Here is a 24,182-nt window from a genome sequence, read left to right on the forward strand (position 1 = left end):
AGTGGCTGCACTCTATAGTCAGTCTCTGACAACCCCTTCGTCTGTTTATGTTGTTGTCTCCTCAGCAAGAGTCAAGATTCAGGATGGGAGAAAAGGAAGAAAAAGGAAAAAGAAAAAACAACTAAAAAAAATCAAAACACCAAGACAGAGCAAAACTGAAAAAAGAACAAAACATGCACAGTGGAGTGAACAGGATTTCAGGGGGTATGGTGAGCGAATTCTAGAGGTTTGGGGGAGTAGTAACCCACCGGGTAAGTTAATTGATTGTCCCCTGGGAGGGGCTAGCTCTTCTCAAGAAAGATGGCTGATTTTGAGCCCAGGTATACCCTGGCCCCCAAATCCCACAACTGCTCCCCTAAATCTCTCCCCAGTGCCTCCTACTCCAGCTTCTCCTCGCACAATCCCAGTCCATGCTTCATCCCCTTTACTGGAGCCCTAGGTGAGTGGCCACAAACACAAAATCTGAGCTTTGCCCTTTTAAGGAAAAACATTTTGTCTCCAGTGGTTTTCATCTCTCCCCAGCAGAGAGAGCCCCTGTGGCCTTTCACTGCTGGATGTTATGTGATAGGCTGATCTTGGCACTGGTTCTTCATGTTTGGGATCTGGTGTATGCTCCTGGCTTCGCTGTTTTTGAGCGGAAGCTCCCACAGCTGCCTTGCTACCTTGGCCCACTGCCCCACTGCCTTGGCCTGCCACCTGTGTGTGAATGGCTGGCCCCTTAAAGACGTTCCTGCCCTTCCTGTTAGGGTGAACTTTTTGGCCATCTTTATTTAAAAGTCTTTTTCACATCACCTTTGGTTTAACTCAGGTGATTGTTCTCCTCTTTAATTTTATTTTCAGTCTGGTTCTGTGAGGCCATGCATGATGTATTCCCTCACTCTGCTACTATCTTGACAGATCTTCTTATTTTTAATCTTGAAAGAAATACTTGTGGAGAAAAGCTCCCTGTCTGATTACTGACCACACTTGGACTGTTCCAGGAGTATTGGCAACCAAATATTTTTTCTCAAGGGACAAGCACGAGGTAGCCCTGGGAAATCCCAGGAGAGCCTGCTGCAGAAGTCAGGCAAGGATGGATGTTACCAGGGAGATCTATTACACATCTCCATCTTTTCTCAAAAGGAAGAATCACAGGAGGGAAGGTCAGGGCTCAGGTAAACAGTGGGTTCCAAAACCACCTGTTCCTTCAAGAAGGAGATTTTCTCTTTCTTTTAGATTCAGCTTTGGGAGATTGTATGTTTGTAGGAATTTATCCATTTCTTCCAGATTGTGCAATTTTTTGGTATATTGTTGTGTGTAGTATTTTTAAAATAATCTTTCATACTTCTGTGCTATGTCGTTACCATATTTTTTGGAATATAAGATGCACTTTCCCCCCACAAATTTGGGAGGAAAATGGGGGTGAGTCTTATAGTCCAAATGTAGATTACCTGGCTTACTGGGGTGGGGGGGTGCGGCGGTGGAATGTTTTTTTTTTCCCTATTTTCCCTCCTCTAAAACCTAGGTGTGTCTTATGGGCCAGTGAGTCTTATAGTCCAAAAAATACAGTACTCTTTTATTTCTGGTTTTATTTATTTGGGTTCTCTCTTTTTTGATGAGTATGTTTAAAGGTTTATCAATATTGTTTTATATTTTCAAAGAACCAATTCAAACATGTCTCAATTTAAATCAGGATCTTTCTCTTGTGCCTTTGGAGTCAGATGGCTTAAGAAGGGCTAGTAGCAAACCAGATCCTTCACTCTCTCCACAAACAAGCTTCCTCTGATAAAACTGCTTCTTTTGTTAGCAGGATTAATGAACAAACATGTCTAGGAAGAATAGAAGACAATTGTGAAGAAAAGAATAGAGAGAAATGTGAAAAGATCTTCAGTTTTTTTATGGAAACTGAATTTACACCAGCCCTTAATTGATAACTGGGTTTTGATAACTAGGTTTGTGCATCAGAGTTGCCACTGATAAGGCATATTATTTAACCTCCTTTAACCTCAGGTGTTTCACCTTCAAGTGAAGAATATGAAGATGACATAGAAACACACTCCTACTGGAGGGATGGCACTTGGTCTTCCTTTGGCTGAAATTTCGCTTCCTGAGACACCTGCAATGGCTGTTCCCCTCAAGCTTCTGCTCCAACACCTCATGTGAGAAAATTGTCTGACCACCCCAAGAAAAAATAGCAATGCCTCACCCTTTTGTCATATGTGACTTCTCACCATCTGACAGTTACATTTCTTGAGCATGACCCCTGCTTCCCTAACAAAGCAGTAATTTTATCTCTGCTGTTCACTGCTATGTCCTCAGGGCCAGGACAATGCCTGTCTCTTATGTGGGGATCATAAATGAACAAATGATTGACAAAACCCTTGGGTTTCACTCTAGCTGGTATCTAAAATTATCTTGAGACCACAGTATAGTGAGTGACCTGGACCTTTCCTAAAAATCTTGTTCTCTTTTTTTCTTTTCTTCCCTTTTTTAAAAAAAGAAACAGGTTTATTGAAGCATAGTCCACATACCATACAATTCACTCACTTAAAATGTAAATTCAATGATTTTTAGCATACTTGCAGATTTGTGCAACCATTATCACAGTCAATTTTAGAACATTTTCATCACTCAGAAGAAACTCCTCAGCCCTCAGCCATCACTCCCCTTTCCAAGTTCCCCCTCTCCTCCATTCTCTGGAAACCATTATTTTCCATGTCTGTTTATTGCTTATTATAACATTTCACATAAATGCAATTATATGATATGTGGCCTTTTGTGAGTTACTATTTTTGTTTTCAAGGTTCATCATGTTGTAGCATAAATTAGTATTTAACCCCCTTTGATGGTTGAAATACTGTTCCATTGTGTTAATGGACCACATCTTGTTTATCCATCCATCATTTGTTGAACATTTATGTTGTTTCCACATTTTGGTTAATATGTTAATACTTTACATATAATTAAACATTTTTGTGTCACTATATACTTTATTTTCCTTTGGCATATAACCTAGGAGTAAAATTGCTCAGTCATGTGATAACTATACATTTAACGTTCAGTGAAACTGTCACATTGTTTTCCGAAGAGGCTGCAGCATTTTGGTGATTCTTAGGACTTGAATGGTCTTAAAATTCTACTTTTAAAAAAATTAATTTATTTATTTTTAAATTACATTACTATTGTTCAGTTATAGTTGTCTGCATTTTCTGCCCACCACTCACTCCACCACAGCCAAACCCACCTCCCTCCTTGGCTTCCATCCTCCCCCTTGGTTTTTGTCCATGTGTCATTTCTAGCAGTTCCTAAAAACCTTTCTCCTCACTGTCTCCTCCCACTCCCTTCTGTCTATTGTTAGATTGTTCTTAATTTTTAAGTCTCTGGCTATATTTTACTTGCTTTTTTTGTTTGTTGATTATGTTCCAGTTAAAAGTGAGATCATATGGTATTAGTCCCTCACTGCCTGGGTTATTATACATAGCATAATGCTCTCTAGTTCCATCCATGCTGTCCCAAAGGGTAGGAGCTCCTTCTTTCTCTCTGCTATGTAGAATTCCATTGTGCAAATGTACCATGGTTTTCTGATCCACTCATTTACTGATGGGCACTTAGGTGGCTTCCAGCACTTGGTTATTGTGCTGCTATGAACATCGGGGTGCATAGGTTCTTTTGGATTGGTGTTTCAGGGCTGTTAGGGTAAAATCCCATCAGTGGATTTGCTGGGGCAACAGGCAGTTCCATTTTTAGTTTTCTGAGGAAATTCCATACTGTTTTCCACAGTGGCCTCACCAGTCTGCATTCCTACCAATAGGGCATTAGGGTTCCCTTTTCTCTGCATCCTCTACAATACTTGTTTGTTGATTTGTTTTTGATGGCCATTCTGATTGGTTTGCGATGGTATCTCATTGTGGTTATTTTTTTTTTTATTTCCCCTCCCTCCCCCATCTCCACCCTCACTCTTGATTTTGTCCATGTGTCCTTTATAGTACCTCCTGTAATCCCCTTTCCACACTGTCTCCTCCCCACTCCCCTTTGACCATTGTTAGATTGTTCTTAACTTCAATGGCTCTTTCTAAAATTTTTTTATTATTATTCAATTACAGTTGTGTGCCTTTTCTCCCCATCCCCCCACCCCACCCCAGCCAAATCCCCCTCCTCCCCCACCTCCACCTTCCCCCTTGATTTTGTCCATGTGTCCTTTATAGTAGTTCCTGGAATCCCCTCTCCTCACTGTCCCCTCCCCACTCCACCCTGACCATTGTTAGATTGTTCTTACCTTCAATGTCTCTGGTTATATTTTGTTTCCTTTTTTAATTTTTCTATTTATTATGTTCCATTAAAGGTGAGATCATAAGGTATTTGTCCCTCACCGCCTGGCTTATTTCACTTAGCATAATGCTCTCCAGTTCCATCCATGCTGTTGCAAAGGGTATAAGCTCCTTTTTTCTCTCTGCTGCGTAGAATTCCATTGTGTAAATATACCACAGTTTTTGGATCCACTCATTTCTTGATGGGCACTTAGGTTGCTTTCAGTACTTGGCTATTGTAAATTGTGCTGCTAAGGGTTCTTAGGGTATAATCCCAGCAGTGGAATTGCTGGGTCAAAGGGCAGTTCCATTTTCAGTTTTCTGAGGAAATTCCATATTGTTTTCCACAGTGGCCTCACCAGTCTGCATTCCCACCAACAGTGCACTAGGGTTCCCTTTTCTCCGCATCCTCTCCAACATTTGTTTGTGGATTTGTTTATGTTGTCCACTCTGCCTTTTGTGAGATGGTACCTCATTGTGGTTTTAAATTGCATCTCTCTGATGGCTGGTGACACTGAGCATCTTTTCATATGTCTCTGGGCCCTCTGTATGTCTTCCTTGGAGAAGTGTCTGTTCAAGTCTTTTGCCCATTTTTTAACTGGGTTGTTTGTCTTCCTGGAGTGGAGTCGTGTGAGTTCTTTATATATTTTGGAGATCAGGCCCTTGTCTGAGGTATCATTAGCAAATATGTTTTCCCATACTGTTGGTTCTGTTTGTAATTTGGTGCTGTTTTCTTTAGCCATGCAGAAGCTTTTTATTTTGATGAGGTCCCATTTGTTTATTCTTTCCTTTATGTCCCTTGCTTTAGGGGACGTGTCTGTGAGGATGTTGCTGCGTGGAATGTCTGAGATTTTCCTGCCAAAGTTTTCCTCAAGGACTTTTATAGTGCAACGACTTATATTTAAGTCTTTTATCCATCTTGAGTTTATTTTTGTGTATGTCGTAAGTTAGTGATTGAGTTTCAATTTTTTGCACGTAGCTGTCCAGATCTCCCAACACCATCTATTGAAGAGGCTGTTTTTGCTCCATTTCATGCTCCTGCCTCCTTTGTCAAATATTAATTGACTGTAAAGACTTGGGTTTATTTCTGGGCTCTCTGTTCTGTTCCATCGGTCCATGTGTCTGTTCTTATGGCAGTACCCGGCTGTTTTGATTACAGTGGCCTTGTAATACAGTTTGATATCAGCTATTGTGATCCCTCCTGCTTTGTTCTTCTTTCTCAAAATTGCTGCAGCTATTCGGGGTCGTTTATGGTTCCATGTGAATTTCTGAAGTGCTTGTTCTATATCTGTGAAATAGGGGTTGCATTGAATCTATAAATTGCTTTGGGTAGTATGGCCATTTTGATGATGTTAATTCTTCCAATCCATGAGCATGGTACATGCTTCCATTCGTTTGTGTCTTCCTTCATCTCTTTCTTCAGTGTTGTGTAGTTTGCTGAGTACAGTTCTTTGACCTCCTCGGTTAGGTTTATTCTTAGGTACTTTATTTTTCTTGTTGCTATATCAAATGGGATTTTTTTCCTGATTTCTGTTTCTGCAGTTTCGTTGTTGGTGTACAGGAATGCCTTTGATTTCTGAGTATTGACTTTGTATCCAGCTCTCTTGCCAAATTAATTTATTAGGTCGAGTAGTATTTTGGTGGAGGCTATAGGACTTTCCATGTACACTATCATGTCATCTGCAAACAGTGACAGTTTCATTTCCTCCTTTCCAATTTGGATGCCTTTTATTGCTTTTTCTTGTCTGATTGCTGTGGCTAGGACTTCCAGTACTATGTTGAATAGGAGTGGTGAGAGAGGGCATCCTTGTCTTGTTCCTGATCTTAGTGGGAAAGATCTAAGTTTTTGTCCATTGAGTGTGATGTTGGCTGTAGGTCTCTCTTATTTGGCCTTTATTATGTTGAGGAATGCTCCCTGTATTCCCACTTTGCAGAGTGTTTTCATCAGGAATGGGTGCTATATCTTATAAAATGCTTTTTCTGCATCTATTGATATGATCATGTGATTTTTGCCTATGCAGTTATTGATGTGATGTATTATGTTTATTGATTGGCGAATATTGTACCATTCTTGCATGCCTGGGATGAATCCCACTTGGTCATGGTGGATGATCTTTTCATTGTGTTGCTGGATGCGGTTTGCTCATATTTTGTTGAGAATTTAAGCATCTATGTTCATCATCGATATTGGCCTGAAGTTTTCTTTCTTCGTTGTGTCTTTATCTGGTTTTGGGATTAGGATGATGTTGGCTTCATAAAAAGAGTTTGGGAGTGTTCCATCAGTTTGGATTTTTTCGAATAGTCTGTGCAGTATAGGGGTTAGCTCTTCCTTAAATGCTTTGTCCTGTGACGAATTCTCCTGTGAAACCATCTGGTCCAGGGCTTTTGTGTGTCGAGAGTTTTTAGATGACTGCTTCAATTTCATCTGCTGTTATTGGTCTGTTCAGGTTTTCTGCTTCTTCATTCAGTTTTGGAAGATTATATTTTTCTAGAATTCTGTCCATTTCACCTAGGTTTTCAAATTTCTTGGCATACAGTTCTTCATAGTAATTTCTTACAATCCTTTGTATTTCTGTGGTGTCAGTTGTAAGCTCTCCTCTTTCATTTCTAATTGTGTTTATTTGGATCCTCTCTCTTTTTGTCTTGATGAGCCTACTTAAAAGCTTGTCGATTTTGTTTATCTTTTCAAAGAAGCAGCTCCTGGATTCATTGATCCTTAGAATTGTGCTTTTAGTCTCTATGTCTTTTAACTCTGCTGTGATCTTGGTTATTTCCTTCCTTGTACTTTCTCTGGGCTGTCTTTGTTGTTATTCCTCGAGTTCTTGTAGTTTTAGGGTTAGATTGTTTATTTGAGATGTTTCTATTCTTTCTAAGTAGGCCTGTATTGCTATGAACCTCCCTCTCAGACTGCCTTTGCTGTGTCCCATAAGTTTTGGATTGTTGTGAGTTCCTTTTCATTTGTTTCCAGAAATTTTTGGATTTTTCCCTTATCTCATTGTTGATCCATTCATTGTTTAATGGCATTCTATTCAATCTCCCTGATTTTGAATGTTTTGGATTTTTTCCTTTGGCGTTGGTTTGTAGTTTCAGTCCCTTGTGGTCAGAGAAAATGCTTGATATGATTTCAATTTTCTTGAATTTGTTGAGGCTTACTTTGTATACTATTATGTGGTTTATCTTTGAAAATGTTCAATGTGCATTTGAAAAGAATGTGTATTGTGCTTTTTGGAATAAAAGGCTCTGTATATATCTTTCAAATCCATTTGATCTAGGGAATTGTTCAATGCCATAACATCTCTGTTCATATTTTGTTTGAAGATCTATCTATTTTTGACAGTGCAGTGTTAAAATCCCCTAATCTAATTGTGTTACTGTCAATATCTTCTTTGAAGTCCTCCAAGATTTTCTTTATGTATTTGGGTGCTCCTATGTAGGTGTATATATATTTACAATATTTATGTCTTCTTGATGGATTCTTCCCTTTAGTAGTTGGAGAGACCTTCTGGGTCTCTTTTTATATCCCCTTTTTTTCAAGTCTATTTTGTCTAATATGAGTATTGCTACACTGGCTTTCCTTTTTTGTCTATTTTCTTGGAATATTTGTATCCAGCCCTTTACTTTCAGTCTGTGTAGGTCTTTTGTTTTGAGGTGGGTCTCTTGTAGGCAGCGTATGTGTGGTTTATGTTTTCTTATCTATTCCCCTATTCTGCTTCTTTTGATTGGGGCATTTGATCCCTCTACATTTAAGGTTTTTATTGATCAATACTTATTTATTGCCATTTTCTTGTACCTGTGTACCTCTCTCTTTCACTGTTTTTCTTCTTGTTCTTAAAGCAAGCCCTTTCACATCTTTTGCAGAACTGGTTTGGAGTAGGTATATTCATTGAGGCTTCTTTTGTCTGGGAGCTCCTTATTTGGCCTTCCATTTTAATTGAGAGAATTGCTGGATAAAGTAGTCTTGGTTGCAGGCCTCTGGTTCTCATTACTTGGAATATTTCTTGCCATTCCCTTCTGGTTTGGACCATCTCCATTAAGTCAGCTGCTAGCCCTATGGGGGCTCCCTTGTACATTACTTCCTGTTTCTCCCTTGCTGCCTTTAAGATTCTCTCTTTGTCTTGGAATTTTGCCATTTTAATTATGATGTGTCTTGCAGTGGGCCTCTTTGGGTTCCTCTTACTTGGGATTCTCTGTGTTTCCTGGATTTGTGTGACTTTTTCTTTCATCAAATTCAGGAAGTTTTCCATCATTACTTTTTGAAACAGGTTTTCTACCCCTTGCTCTTCTTCTCCTTCTGGCATTCCTATTATATGGATATTACTACCTTTCATGGTGTCCTGCATTTCCCTTAATCCCTCTTCATTTTTTCTGAGCCTCTTTTCCTTTTCTTGCTCTTTCTCGCTGTTTTTTTCTACTTTGTCCTTTAGTTCGCTGATCCGATCCTCTGCTTCATTGAGCCTGCTTTTGATTCCTTCTACTGTGTTCTTCATTTTAGAAATCGTATTCTTCATTTCATCTTGGCCCTTGTTGAAAGTTTCTGTTTCCTTTTTCATGTTCATATAGTTTGCAGTGAGTTTGTTTTAGTTTCCTTCCAGTTGTTGGTAATTCTCTGTTATCTCATTTAGCTTCCTGATAACCATTGCTTTGAACTCAATATCTGATAGTTGACTGCTTCTATGATCATTCTTTCTGAGGCTTCCACCTTTCCTTTCATTTGTAGATTGTTTCTTTGTCTTCCCATTGTTTGTGAGACTCCTTGTTAGCCTCTGCCTCTTAAATTGATCTGTTCTGACTCCCTGTGTTTATGGTTTGGACTTCTATGGTAGACAACCTGTGAGATTCAGTCTTGCAGTGTCCTTGACCTCCTGTGCTCGCTGGTCTTGGGCTGTCATTTATGTTGGCTCTCTGTATGTCTTTAGATTTTGTTTGTTGTTGAGTCTTTCTTTGGTGGGTCCTTCCCTCCAGGTTTTTAACTGAGGATCACTCCATCCACCACCTCTTGTATTCTGTTTTGCTGGTTTGGGCAGGTTGTGTTGATGCTGGTTCTTCCATGTGTACAAGGTTTTGAGGATTCTCTCTTGGTCTTGTTCAGTTGTTTGTTCTGGGTAATTTCTCCACCATTTAGTTGTATTTCCAGTTAGGTCCTGGGTTGAATTAGTGTGGCTTCCACTCCCTCTTTCACCTTCTTCTGTTGTTATCTGTTGGTGGTTCCTTTGTTGGTGGGTTTCCTCTTCCAGCAGGTATCCTGGTGTTCACAGCTTCCACGTAGTGTTTTTATGATCATTTGGAGGGGGAAGGCAAAATGGTTTAAGATAGCAGGTGTGTATTCTATGATATTTAAAGTACCAACCTGTAGAGAAAAAATAGGACATCCTTTGGATATGTGTAGTGCTAACTGTGATATATCACCCAACTAGCCACTTTTTAGAAAGGGTGGAAAGAAGAATAGATTCTTTTTAGCGTGGTCGGTGTGGGAAGGTTGTGTTTTGGATCTAGAAAGCAGTGAGTTTGTGGGAGGTCACATTATGAGGTAAAGTGAGAGTAAAGGATAAAAAATAAGTGTAGTGTTTGAGAGAATAGAGTTAACCACAACAGTAATAAAGTTCAGGAAACAGTGAAGTGGCTAAGATTTGAGAGGGTTGCAATTTACAATGTAAGGAAGAGCAATGATTTACAATAATAATGGAGCAAGAATCATATGACCGAATATGTGTGATTTGGATAAGAAGAATAGGAAGTATAGCACCTAGTTTGGTGTGCTAATGAAACACAAGTGAAGTGAAAGGCAGTAAATTAAAAATACACTGTGAAAGAGAGAACAAAGGAAACCAATCAAATAATGCAATTTAACCAGCCGGGAGAAGAAGATTAAACAGAAAGAAGAGAAATACTAAAATACTAATAAAATAAAATATGTAAGAATAATGAAAAAATAATAATATAAATATACAATAATTTGCAAGTTCTCTGGAGTAGCAAAGTGAAATTTGTCTTACTGTCTCAGCTGTTGGGATGAACGCTCTTTGGGTCCAGCTCTGGTCTTTTCACAGTTCCAGGTTTTATTGTATCACTTGTGGGAATTAAAAAAAAAAAGGAAGAAGAGCTGTAAAGGGAAAAAAGAAAGAAGGGAATAAGGAATAAAAAAGGAAAGAAGGAAAGAAAGGAAGATGAAATTAAAAGGAAAAAATTACTTAAATAAAGCCTCCTGTGGGCTTCAAACTGGCCAAGCCAGTTCTGCTGGTCTTCCTGGCTGCAGCAAGCTGAGGGGGTCTTTGTTTCGTTTTTCTCCCTTTCTGAGTGGCACTTGCCTAGCCTCCAGCCCAGTTTTTCAGTTTGCTGCCAGGCCCCCAGTGCCCTTCTGTGCCCAGCAGTGGCCTTCAGTCCACCAGTTGTGCTGTCCTTGAGGTGCACCAATTAGGGGCAACTCATACAGCATCTTCTTGCTCTTTGCTGTCCTAGATGCTAGGGACTCTCAGTGCCCCTTCAGGCTAGTTCAGCCCCCACACTGAGTTAAGTGTTTCTGGGTATTGCTGACTCTCTGAGCCCTGCAGTTCTCCTCTGCAGTGGCATCTCCACCTTCCTCTCAGATAGAGGGGTGCTGCTGTGGCTGCCGCTTTGGATGCAGGCGCGCGTCTCTTGTGCTGCTTCCCCAGCAGGGGCAGGGGTTGGGTGTGTGGTGACTCTGGGCAGCGGTGTCAGGCATGCTCTGTCCTGTGCCTATTGGTTTGGTGGGAGAGGCAGCCATTGTTCCTCAGGTTCGGGTGCTCATTCTCCCTGGGGCTGCAGGTGTGAGTGCAGGGGTAGGGGTGCAGGAGGCTGGGTGGCTGCTGCCACTGGTGTCCACAGTCTCCATGGATGCATACAGTCCCCCCTGTGTTTGCCACTTCATCCTTATTCCCCTCCCTGAAACTTCAAGCAACCAGGTCTCTCCCAGTGCTGCTCGAGCCTTGTTTGGCAGGGGAGGGAGCTGGTCAATGGCTCCCTCCCACAAACCTTGTGGCAGACCTGCTGGGCGCCAGACCTGGGGTTGCTGCCACCCTGATCCCTGCACTCATCCCAGGGACCTTATTGTCCTGAGGCACTCTCCTTACCATCTGATTTTTCAATGTCCTCTACAATTTTTGATCTCCAATCTTCATATATGCTGGGGCACTGTTGGCTGTTCACTCTGTTCCTCAGAAGATCAGCTAGGTGTTCCGCCTGTGTGCAGGGGGAAGTGGACTCCTCTCCCACCTATCTCGCTGCCACCTTCCTAAATTCTACTCTTAAGACATGATTTTTCTAAGGTTAATATAGTAAGGCAGTCTTAATTGTTTCTCTGAGATATAAGACTTTTTGAATAGAATTTTATCAAAAAAAAATGAAAGGTCTGTTCATCAGTACTGGTACTCAGTGCTGTGGAATTAATTCAACACAGATTATCAAACCCACTTTAATTGGGAAGGCTGAGTGGTGCCCTTATCTGGGAGTGTCTTTCAAATTCAGCAGCATTTATTTACTGACTAATACTGTTTGATTCTAAAGTGATGCCGGGTTTTGGGGAAGCCCAAAGGGCCTAATTTACAGTAGGGATTTTTTCACTCCTTTGCTTCCTGCATGTCCTCAGCAGGCACCTTCAGTGCAAATGCTCCTTGGTATAAATGCATTGCACTGCAATGCCCTAGGCACTGCCAAGTCAGGTTTCTCCCAGACTCAGTCTCCTGGAAGAAACACAACTGTGGGATCAGACATACCTGTAAATTTAAATCTAGTTTGGCCAGAATAGCCAGTGAAAGCTCAGCCTCTAATGACCTGAGGAGAGCCATGGAAGGACCCCCCTTCAAGCTCCAGTTTATTGATTCAAATTTACCATGTAATAAAAACTATACAAGCAGCATCTGCCCACATTTGTTGTAAATCTTAAAACAACACAAACAACTTCATCTTTAAAATTCAGTATAGGGACTGTGAAACAGGTGAAGAGGATTAAGTTACAAACCTCAGGTTAAAAAAATAAGTAATGAAGGTGTAATATACAGCATGGAGAATGTAGCCAACAATACTATAATAACTTTATAGGGTGACAGATGGTAACTAGACTTACTGTGTTGATCATTTTGTAATGTATGTATATATTGAATTGCTAAGATGTATACATCAAACTAAGATATTATATGCCAGTTATATTTCATAAAAATTAAAAATACTAGAGAAAAATAAAACAACACAAACAATGAAGAGGTAAAGTGCTCCTTCATGTTTCTCCCTTGATCATGTTTCTGCCCTCTACTGCCCAAACTACTGTGGCCTATTAGCAGGTGGTGTGCCTCTTGGAGGGCCCCTGAGTCCCTTTATCTGCTCTCACTCAGGATGTTCCATCTGCTACCACCAATTCCCTGATCAGACCGGGGAGCCCTGTTCCTGACTGCATCCTTGGATGGTAACAGTGGGTTATATCCTCATCCTTCTGAAAAGAGCACCTACCTGCCAGACAAACTCTCTTGTTCTATGATTGCCTTTCATACACAACTTTGGTGTGTTGTTGAATGCAAAGACCTCTTTCCCATTAAGAGTGAGGATGGGATTGAGCAAAGTGGTTGAAGGGAACAGTGAATTATGTTGTCTCATATACATACACATAAATACACATGCACACACATTTGTATAGTTTTTTTGCTTTTTTAGAAAATATATTTATTGATTATGCTATTAAGTTGTCCCATTTCCACCCTTTCACTCCACTCCATCCTGCCCACCCCATCCTTCCCATATTCCTCCCCTTTAGTTCATGTCCATGGGACATACATATAAGTTCTTTGGCTTCTACATTTTCTATACTATTCTTACCCTCCCCCTGTCTATTTTCTACCTATCATTTATGCTACTTATTCTCTGTACCTTTACCCCCTCTCTCCCTCTCCCCCTCCCCTATTGATAACCCTCCATGTGATCTCCATTTCTGTGGTTCTGTTCCTGTTCTAGTTGTTGGCTTAGTTTGCTTTTGTTTTTGTTTTAGGTGTGGTTGTTAATAACTGTGAGTTTGCTGTCATTTCTACTGTTCCTATTTTTCATCTTCTTTTTCTTAGATAAATCCCTTTAACATTTCATACAATAAGGGCTTGGTGATGATGAACTCCTTTCACTTGACCTTATCTGAGAAGCACTTTATCTGCCCTTCCATTCTAAATGGTAGCTTTGCTGGATACAGTAATCTTGGATGTAGGTCCTTGCCTTTCATGACTTGGAATACTTCTTGCCAGCCCCTTCTTGCCTGTAAGGTCTCCTTTGAGAAATCAGCTGACAGTCTTATGGGAACTCCTTTGTAGGTAACTGTCTCCTTTTCTCTTGCTGCTTCTAAGATTCTCTCCTTCTGCTTAATCTTGGCTAATGTAATTATGATGTGCCTTGGTGTGTTCCTCCTTGGGTCCAGCTTCTTTGGGACTCTCTGAGCTTCCTGGACCTCCTGGAAGTCTATTTCCTTTGCCAGATGAGGGAAGTTTTCCTTCATTATTTCTTCAAATAAGTTTTCAACATTTTGTTCTTCCTCTTATCTTTCTGGCACCCCTATAATTCAGATGTTAGAACGTTTCAAGATGTCCTGGAGGTTCCTAAGCCTCCCCTTATTTTTCTGAATTCTTGTCTCTTCATTCTTTTCTGGTTGGATGTTTCTTTCTTCATTCTGGTCCACAACGTTGATTTGAGTTCCAGTTTCCTTCGCATCACTATTGGTTCCCTGTACATTTTCCTTTGTTTCTCTTAGCATAGCCTTCATTTTTTCATCTAGTTTTCGACCAAATTCAACCCATTCTGTGAGCATCCTAATTACCAGTGTTTTGAACTGTACATCTGATAGGTTGGCTATCTCTTCATTGCTTAGCTGTATTATTTCTGGAGCTTTGATCTGTTCTTTCATTTGGGCCTTTTTTTTTTTTTCCTTTTTTTGTCTTGGTGTGCCTTGTATGTAATGGGCCGGAGCCTTAGGTGTTCACCCGGGCGGGGCAACACTGGTCGCTGTACTGTGATGCTGTACATGGGGGAGAAGCCAAGAGGGAGCAATGGTGCCTGCTCCACTCTGCCGTATTTCAGTCACTCCCTCTGCTACCCACAATCAAACTGGGCCCCTCTAGTGCTGATTCCTGAGTGGGTGGGCTTGTGCATGCTCTAGGTCCCTGTGGGTCTCTCCAACGAACTCTCCTGTGAGGCTGGGAGTTTCTCCTGTTGCCTCCTCCACCCCCACGGGTGTTTTCAATCAGAGGTTTGAGGCTTTATTTCCCCGCCCTGGAGCCCTGGGTTGCATGGTCTGCTTCATTCCCCCACTGTTCCTCCTGGTTTATCTATGCATGAATGTGGGGCCGTGGGGTCTGCTAGCAGTCATACTGCCTGCCCCATTCATCCCACAATCCGCCAGTCTCTGGGTTAGGCCACATCGCTGTGAGTCCTGTCTGCCCTGGCTGCCCATCTCCACCCGTCCTACCGGTCTGGACGAATGTTTCTTCTTTATCTCCTTGGTAGTTGGACTTCCATGCAGTTCAGATTTTCTGTCAGTTCTGGTTGTTTTTTGTTTTTAAATTGTTGTCTTTCAGTTGGGTGAGGAGGCGCAGTGTGTCTACCTACGCCTCCATCTTGGTTTTTCTTCTTTGCTTTTTTAAATTGTTGTTTAAGTACAATTGTTTCCATTTTCCCACCATCACTTACCCCGCCCCACCCACCCTTACTCCCACCCTCAATCCTTCCCTCCTTTGGTTTTGCCCATGGGTTCTTTATATACGTTCCTTGATGACCTTCCCCTCTTTCCCCTATTAGCACCCTCCCCCATCCACTCTGGTTACTATCAGTTTGTTCTTTATTTCAATATTTCTGGTTATATTTTGCTTGCCTATTTGTTTTATTGGTGAGATTCCACTTACAGGTGAGATCATATGGTATTTGTCTTTCACCATCTGGATTATTTGACTTAGCTTAATGCTCTCCAATTTTTAAAAAAACATAAACATAATTTGACTTAAGTATTGCTTTTCAACTAGTTTTTTCCTCCACGTAATGTTTTGGAGCTCTTCCATGCTAATACTTATTCTTTTTAAGTTTAGTAGTTGATAATTTATGCAACCAGTTTGTTGAACAAGCATGACTGTAGGGATGTAATCAAAATGCAACTTCATTTTATTTTCCACTGTTTCTTAAAATGTTCTCAGTGGAGAATTTTTCTCCATGATTTAGATAAAAATTCAGGTGGTCTAATCACTTGTAAATCACTTTAAGCATCAAAGTATTGTCTTAATGCAGAAATGAGCATTTGAGGCCCAACACATTACCTCTCTAATTCTCTCTGTCTACTATCTCCTCCAGGCAATGGCATAGGTGAAGTAGGGCTATCAGACTTTGGAAGAGAGTGTGGGGAGAGTGGCCACTCTTCACCTTCTCTTTATATAGGGTAAAAAACAGAGAGGAGGAGGGTAAATTCCACATTGATTGGTACATCTCAAGATGGATCTGAACTTGCTTGCATGCATTCTTCCAATTGCAACTCCTCTGACAAGGACAGAATGTTGGATTCCTCTCACTGCTGTTTCCCATTCAGACCCCAGTTTCCATCAGTCCCTCTTGCTGGTTTGCTAGAGATCCTTGAGGCTGACTTTGTCTACCAAAAATCCACATCCAATCCACAGGAAGCCCTTGTACACCCCCCACCTGACACATCTGTGAACACTGGCCAGCCTTATGCAGCCACTGCCCCACTCCCCATTTCTCAAGCTGCTTGTTTACTTCTCTTGCCTTCTCAATGTCTGGGGCAGGATTTAGGATGTGCTTCACAAACTCGGGTGATGTGGATCCTGGCCTGTGGGATCCATGTGCTGTGGCAGCAATAGACAAATACACATGGACTACAGAAATCCTGTGGAGAAAAAGGGGTGGCATGGCCACTCTCTAAGTGAGAGAGAGGGTGAGAGGGCCAGAGAGAGCCCAAGAGAGCCCGACCCCTGCCTGGACAGGCTTTTATTGCTTTTCTGGGCACATTACATTGAGGATGGTCCTCATTTACTATGCACAGGTTCACTGTAGGTGATTACCTTTTACAGACAACAAAGGAAAGAATGCTGCTAATTACTTCAAAGAGAAGGCTGTTACAGCTCAAGAGGGAAAGTGGTTGAACTGGTTACACTCCATACTTGGGAGGTTTAGCACAGACTTTAGACACTCAGTAAACATTTGTGGCTTCAATCCAAGGTGAGGGAGTTTTAGCAAAAGCAAGCCTCATAGCAGCCTATGTACAATGCAGGCCTGATTCCCCACAGGAGAACCTGTCTGTGGGCATGGGTCCTGTGTTCTGGACCTAGCACCCACTGGCTTTTCCGAGTGGGAGCTGCGCTACGTTTCCCACACGTGGAACAGTTCCCTATATGAGGGAACACACATCAAGCTCTCTGAGTGTTCATGTGAAAACCTCTCTCTAGATTTGCCTCTAGGGTAATAAGGTAGTACTCACCTTCCCAGGACAGGTCAGTCTTACGGACTTCGATGGTTGCCAACAAAATCCTGCTCACAAAATCCTTCTTTCAGCTCCTCTATATGCCCTTGGTGTTTGGGGAGAGGTCTAAAGATCCTGTGATTGGTGTTTAGGTATGTACTTTGATGATTCCTGCAGATAATCTCTCTTGATTGTGTGATATCAATTATCTCTTGCCATCTCAGTCAAAACTACTGATTTAGTATTGATCTCATGAATCCATTTCCCTATGAATAAACCTTTTGATTGTTTCTTTTTTCCCCTTTGCTCTATAAACAACACTGCTGTGTGCACAAATATTTCTTTTGACTAAATTCCACACCTTGTTCATTTGCTTTCTTAGCCCATTTGGAAACTTAACAAGAGCTTAGAAGAATTTCATGTGTGTGCAGGCATGTGTGTAGAGTGGATAGGTTTATTAGTAATTGAGAGAACTGAGGGTCTGGAGTAGGTCAAAGGTGGCACATTTCTAGCAGCAGATGAACCTGCACAGCTACCTCAGCACCATAGCACAGGGGAAACAGCTGAGCAGGCCAACTGGACAGCACTGGGCAGGCAGCACAGTGAGCTGTAGATTGACATAGGACAGTAAGACAGTTCACACTTTAATAAGGCAGTAAAACTTTGAGAATGATTTCTAAAGGATTAGGAATGCTAATAAACTTATTTTATAAGAAACAGGTGACGTTTAAAGGAATTTAAAGGTGGAAGATGTATTATAAGACTTCCAGTCAAATGGTGGTATAGGTAAACATGACTCACCAATCTCACAACCACATCAAAATTACAGCTAAAATATAGAAGACCATTAGTCAGAACCATTAGAAATTAAGTTTAATGGAAGTCTGACAACTACAGAATTAAAGGAACCACATCCATCCAGACTGGTAGGAGAGGTGGAGATGTGGAATGGGCTGATCCCATATCCATGTGTGGTGGGTAAAAATTCAGCAGGGATATCTCAAGAGTGAGGAGTCCCAGAGCCATACCAGGCTCCACAGCTCAGGAAGTGCCAGGAAGATAAGACCCATAACTTATGGCTGCAAAACCCAGCAGGGTTTGAGTCAGTGGAAGAAACTTCTGGCGTCCCAAGTAGTTCCTTTTAAAGAAACCACACACAGACTTATTCACACTCACTCCCTCTGAGCTCTACCACTGGGGTAGCAGCTTGCAGGGCACCAGTGGCATACAGGAAGAAACTGAAATGTCTGGTATCAAGAAGAGAGCTGGGGAGCAGCTTTCTCCATATAGAAAGATGAGCAGAGGCCACTGTCCCTTTTTTGAACCCTCTTTCCACAGAGCCACAAAGCTGGCAGGCTTGTGCCATACGTGAGACTCCATCACCCTGGCTAACACTGACCTCCTTGCCCTGGAGATCCCCTAAGACTCCTTCCCATTGAACTAATGGGCCCGCCCAAACTGTTAACAGAGAATTTTGCATATGAATGGATTGTCTTGGCACATGACTCACAACATACTAAATTCTCTCAAACAAGCAAAGGCTGGCCTCAGTGAGCCTTCAGCCCTTGAACCCCTAGCTAAGTAGCCACAGGCCAGGTATTAGCAGGAGGCGGCCTAGATTAACAGTTTGGCTTTGCCTGAGAGTTTCTAAGCCCAGCACAAATAGCAGCCACCTCAGTGTGGCCCTAGGCAAGACACATGTGATCTTGGCCTGTACCACTCAGGAAACCCCATAACCTGTGCACCCACTGAACAGCTACAGACCACATCAGAGCACTACCACCCTGCCTCTGCATAGCTAGCTAACCTTCCACAGAGGGCGAAGGTTGGTTTCAGTGGTCACAGCCAGTCCTTGCAACTCACTGGTCTGGGTAAATATTTCCCATTGACTTTCCAATAGCAATCAAACATCAATTACAAGAGGAGGGTGTACTCGGCCCACACAAAGGGTGCACCTCAAGTACCCAGGTTGGGTGATAAGGAAGGCTGTGCCACTGGACTCTATAGGACGTCTACTACATTAGGCCACAATACCAAGACAGGGAGTCATAGCAGCTACACCTAATACATAGAAACAAACACAGGGAGGCTGCCAAAAAGAGGAGACAAAGAAACATGGCCCAAATGAAAGAACCAATCAAAATTCCAGAAAAAAATTAAATTAAATGGAGATAAGCAGTCAGATGCATAGTTCAAAACACTGGTAATAAGGATGCTCAAGGAACTTAGTAAGGACCTCAACAACATAAAAAGATCTAGTCAGAAACAAAGGATTCACTAATTGAAATAAAGAACAATTTATAGGGAAACAACAGTAGAGTGGATGAAGCCAAGAATCAATCAATGATTTGGAACATAAGAAAGCAAAAATAACCAATCAGAACAACAAAAACAAAAGGTAATCCAAAAAAGCAAGGGTATTCTAAGCAGCCTCTGGGACAACTTCAACAGGTCCAACATTCGTGTCATAGAACCTTAGCTTTATGGCCCTTCTTTGGAAGTCTACTACTCCTGGTTTTTTTTTCCTGTCCGTTTGCTTGGAAAATTTGTTTCCAGCCCTTCACTTTCAGTCTGTGTAGGTCTTCTGTCCTGAGATGGGTCTCTTGTAGGCAGCATATGTGTGGGTCATGCTTTCTTATCCATTCAGCTATTCTATGTCTTTTGATTGGAGCATTTAATCCATTTACGTTTAAGGTTATTATCGATAGGTAGTTATTCATTGCCAAGTTTTCCTACCTGTTTTCCTCTGTCTTTCTCTTTTCCTTCTTTTCCTTAAAGCAGTTCCTTTAGCATCACTTGCAGAGCTGGTTTGGTGGAAGTGTATTCTTTTAGACTTCTTTTGTCTGGGAAACTCTTTATTTGGCCTTCTATCTTGATTGAGAGCCTTGCTGGGTAAAGTAGTCTTGGTTGCAGGCCTCTGGTTCTCATTACTTGGAATATTTTTTGCCATTCTCTTCTGGCTTGAAGTGCTTCCATTGAGAAGTCAGTTGCTAACCTTATTGGGGCTCCCTTGTATGTTACTTCCTGTTTCTCCCTTGCTGCCTTTAAGATCCTCTCTTTGTCTTGGAAATTTGCCATTTTAATTATGATGTGTCTTGCAGTGGGCCTCTTTGGGTTCCTCTTGTTTGGGACTTTCTGTGTTTCCTGGATTTGGGTGACTTTTTCTCTCATCAGATCAGGGAAATTTTCCATCATTACTTTTTCAAAGAGGTTTTCTATCCCTTGCTATTCTTCTTCTCCTTCTGCTATTCCTATTATATGGATATTGTTACGTTTCATGTTGTCCTGCATTTCCCTTAATCCCTCTTCATTTTTTCTGAGCCTCTTTTCTTTTTCTTGCTCTTTCTCGGTGTTTTTTTCTACTTTGTCCTCCAGCTTGCTGATCCGATCCTCTGCTTCATCAAGTCTGCTTTTCATTCCTTCTACTGTGTTCTTCAATTCAGAAATTGTATTCTTCATTTCCTCTTGGCCCTTGTTGATAGTTTCTATTTCCTTTTTCATGTTGATATAGTTTGCAGTGAGTTCATTGTAGTTTCCCTGTAGTTTCTGGTAGTTCGCTGTGAGCTCAGTGAGCTTCCTGATAACCATTGCTTTGAACTCAGTATCTGATAATTGACTTGCCTCTTTTTCAGTTAGCATTCTTTCTGAGACTTCCTCCTTTCCTTTCATTTGGGGTTCTTTCTTTGTTTTCCCATTGTTTGTGAGACTCTTCTTGTTAGCCTCTGCTTCTTAAATTGATCTATTCTGACTCCCTGGGTTTATGGTATGAACTTCTATGGTAGAATACCAACAAGATTCAGTGGTGCTGTCTCCTTAATCTCCTGTGCTCATTGGACTTGAGTTAATATTTATGGGTCTAACACAGTCTAACTCTGGTCCTTTCAGCACTCCAGGTATTATTGTCTCACCTGTGGGAAAAAGAGAAAGGGGGGAAAAAAAGGAGAAGGAAAGGAGGGAATAAGGGAATAGAAAAGGAAAGGAAGGAAGGAAGAAGGAATAAAGAAAGATCAGAGGCAAGATAAGAAGGAATTTTAACAAAAATTAAAGCAAAAGAATAAATAAAAGAAGGCAGGAAGAAGGAATAAAAAAGGTAAAGGATGGAAGGAAGAAGGAATAAAAAAAGAAAGGACAGAAAGGAAGAAGGAATTTAGGGGGAAAGGAGGGAAAAAAAAAAAGGCTTCTGCTGGCTTTAAAACTGTCAGGTTAGTTCTGCTGGTGGTCCTGTCTGTGGAATGGGAGGGGGTGGTTGGAAGGATTGGTTTCACTTTTCTCCCTCCCTGAGCCACACTCTTTGCTGTTGTTCAGCCTCCAGTCCAGTTCCTCCGGGTCCTTCTGCTCCCCACTAGGCCTTTAGTTCGCCAGTTGTGCTGTGCTTGAGTTGCACCAATTAGGGGCAACTCACACTCCCCCTTCTTGCTCTTTGCTGTCTTAGATGCTAGGGGCTCTGGGTGCTGCTATGGGGTAGTTCAGCCCCCTACTGGGTCGAGTCTTTCTGGGGAATGCAGTCTCCTCTAGCCCTGCAGCTCCCCTCTGGTAGGTGTTCTGCCTTAGTCCTATAGAGCCAGTAGGCTCTGAACAGTGGCTAGGTAGGAGTTGTTCAGAAGCTGTGCTTTTAGGTGTGGTCGCCGCAGGCAGCCAGGCAGTTGATGAGCCAATCTCGCTTTGTGCCTGGGTTGCAAGGCTGGCGAGTCTGCTGCTTTCAGCCTGGGTCGAGCGGCCTTTGGGTCCGCCACTTTGGGCCTGTGTGTGGAGTAGGTAGCCTCCGCTCCTGGTGTGCACCCACCCGAGGTTTCAGGTGTGGGCGCCCAGCCGGGGTTTCAGGTGTGGGTGCCAGCCAAGGTTTCAGTTGTGGGAGCCCAGTCCGCTAATCTGCGTGTGCGCCAGCCAGGCTTCAGGTGAGAGCTGCAGCTGCTTATCCCGTGTTCACAGTCCAGCGGCTGAGGGGTGAGGGGAGCCAGAGGTGGTGGCTGCTGAGGAGAGTTCTTTAACTAGCGGCTGAGTGCCTCTATTTTCTCTTTTTCTTTTTGAGGAATTCTTCCTATTCAAGCCCCCCTGGTCCAAACAAGCACCTGGCTGCTCACACAGTCCAGCCTGGTTCTCTCCCAAGAATCCTGCAACAGACCCTGTGCCCGGGCCTGGGCTTTATCCACCCTGGTCCCTGCGCAGGTCCTAGGGACCTTATTGTCCTTAAGCACTCTTCTTACTGTCAGATCTTTCAATGTCCTCTATCTTTGGTCTCCGATCTTCATATATGCTGGAATACCGTTGGCTGTTTGCTCTGTTCCTCAGATTAGCTAGGCGTTTCACTGGTTCTGAGGGGAAGTGGACTCTGCTCCCACCTATCTCGCCACCATCTTCCTAAAGTCCATTTATTCCTTAATGATGCAAATAAACACTGTTATAACAACTAATAACATTTGGAGACACATATTTATTTAATTTTAGTGCCTAATAGTTTGTTATTGATCATGCAATATAAATAACACTGGGCATCTTTAAAACCTCTCTATTTTTGGTGTTTCATTCAAAAAATTATATGTCCAATAATAAAAAAATACTAAAAAGAAAAGACTTCATATATCTATGATACAGCTGAGTCATTCTACATTTAGATATTTACCAAAGATAAATAAAACAATATCCACACAAAGACTAGGAAATGAATGTTCACAGCAGCTTATCACAATAACTAAGTACTGGAAACAGTGCAAGTGTCCGTGAGTAGGTGCAGGGTTACATTATGAGGCCTCTCCATGCAATGGAAAACCACTAAGCAGGAAGTAAGAATGAATACTGATGCCTGCAAAAACATCGATGAATCTCAACATCATTACACTGAATGAAAGAAGCCAGACACAAAAGAATTCATTCTGTATGATTCCATTGATATAAAATACATGTAATTTACAGTGATGAGAAACATTGGGATGGAGGCAGGGCAGGGGTGGGCTCTAAAAGGGCAGGAGGAATCTTCTGGAGGTATTAGAAAGGTGTTACCTCTAGATTGTGGAGGTGGTTTCAGGGGTGTGTACAACTGTTGAAACTCATAGAACTTTACTCTTTATTAATGCAGTTTATTGGGTGGAAATTATTTGTCAATAGTTTTGGTAAGAAAAAGTAAGTCTTTACTGAAATCTCTTGGAGTGACTATTTATTTACCTTGGAATCTAATTTAATTACTTTTAAAAAATTCTTTTTCAAGTACTGTTGTCTCCATTTTCCTCCCACTACTCCCTCCCTCCACCCCAGTCATCCCCACCTCCCCCATCAATCCTACCCCCTTTGGTTTTATCAATGTGTCCTTTATACATGTTCCTTGATGAACCTTTCCCCTCTCCACCCCCATTTTCCCCTCCCCTCTGTTTACTGTGGGTTTGTTCTTTTTTCAATGTCTCTGGTTATATTTGCTTGCTTGTTTGTTTTGTTGACTAGGTTCCACTTATAGGGGTGATGATATCGTATTTGTCTTTTACTGTCTGGCTTATTGACTTAGCATAATGCTCTACAATTCCATCCATGCTGTTGTGAAGGATAGGAGCTCCTTCTTTTTTTATGCTATTTAGTATTCCATTGTGTAAATGCAACATAGTTTTTTGATCCACTCATTTACTGATGAGCACTTATGTTGCTTCCAACACTTGGCTATTGTAAATTGTGCAGTTATGAACATTGGGGTGCATAGGCTCTTTTAAAGTGGTGTTTCAGGATTCTTAGGGAATAATCCTAGCAGTGGAATTGCTGGGTCAAAAGGCAGTTCCATGTTTAGTTTTCTGAGGAAATTCCATACTGTTTTCCACAGTGGTTGCACCAGTCCGCATTCCCACCAACAGTGTACTAGGGTTCCCTTTTCTCCACAACATTGCCAACACTTGTTGTTTGTTGATTTGGTTATCAAAGCAGTCTGATACTGGCATAAGAACAGATATATAGATCAATGGACAAAATGTAGAGCCCAGAAATAAACCCAAGTCTCTATGGTCAATTAATATTGGAAAAAGGGGGCAGAAGCATAAAATGGAGTAAAAATAGCCTCTTCAACAAATAGTGTTGGAAGATCTGGACAGCTACATGCAAAAAAATGAAACTGGACTGCTAACTTACACCATACACAAAACTAAACTCAAGATGGATAAAAGACAAATATAAATTGTAATATCATAAAAGTCCTAGAGGAAAACTGGCAGGAAAATCTCAAATATTCCACATAGCAATATTTTCACCAAAATGTCCCCTAGAACAGGGGTGTCAAACTCATTTTTACTGGGGGCCACATCAGCCTTGCAGTTGCCTTCAAAGGGCCAAATGTAATTTTAGGACTCTGTAATTATAACTACTCCTTAACAGTTAAGCGAGAGATTGGTGCTGCCCCTCGGTTAGAAACAAGGTGCCAGGCCAGATAAAACAAGGTGGAGGGCCGGATTTGGCTCGCGGGCCTTGTGTTTGCTACCTGTGCC

The 24,182-nt window shown here is 41.8% G+C and overlaps 1 long non-coding RNA gene across 1 annotated transcript in view; it reads left to right on the forward strand.

The window, feature by feature from the left end:
- The first annotated feature begins 1,990 nt into the window (after positions 1-1,990).
- Positions 1,991-24,182, forward strand: part of LOC123480680 (uncharacterized) — a 46,294-nt gene continuing 24,102 nt past the window's right edge. Inside the window, exon 1 of the long non-coding RNA XR_006656759.2 lies at positions 1,991-2,138. This is a non-coding gene — a long non-coding RNA (uncharacterized lncRNA). The remainder of the gene's footprint in view (positions 2,139-24,182) is intronic.

Source organism: Desmodus rotundus, chromosome 2 (genome assembly GCF_022682495.2).
Source record: "Desmodus rotundus isolate HL8 chromosome 2, HLdesRot8A.1, whole genome shotgun sequence".
In the NCBI taxonomy this organism is placed as follows: domain Eukaryota; kingdom Metazoa; phylum Chordata; class Mammalia; order Chiroptera; family Phyllostomidae; genus Desmodus; species Desmodus rotundus.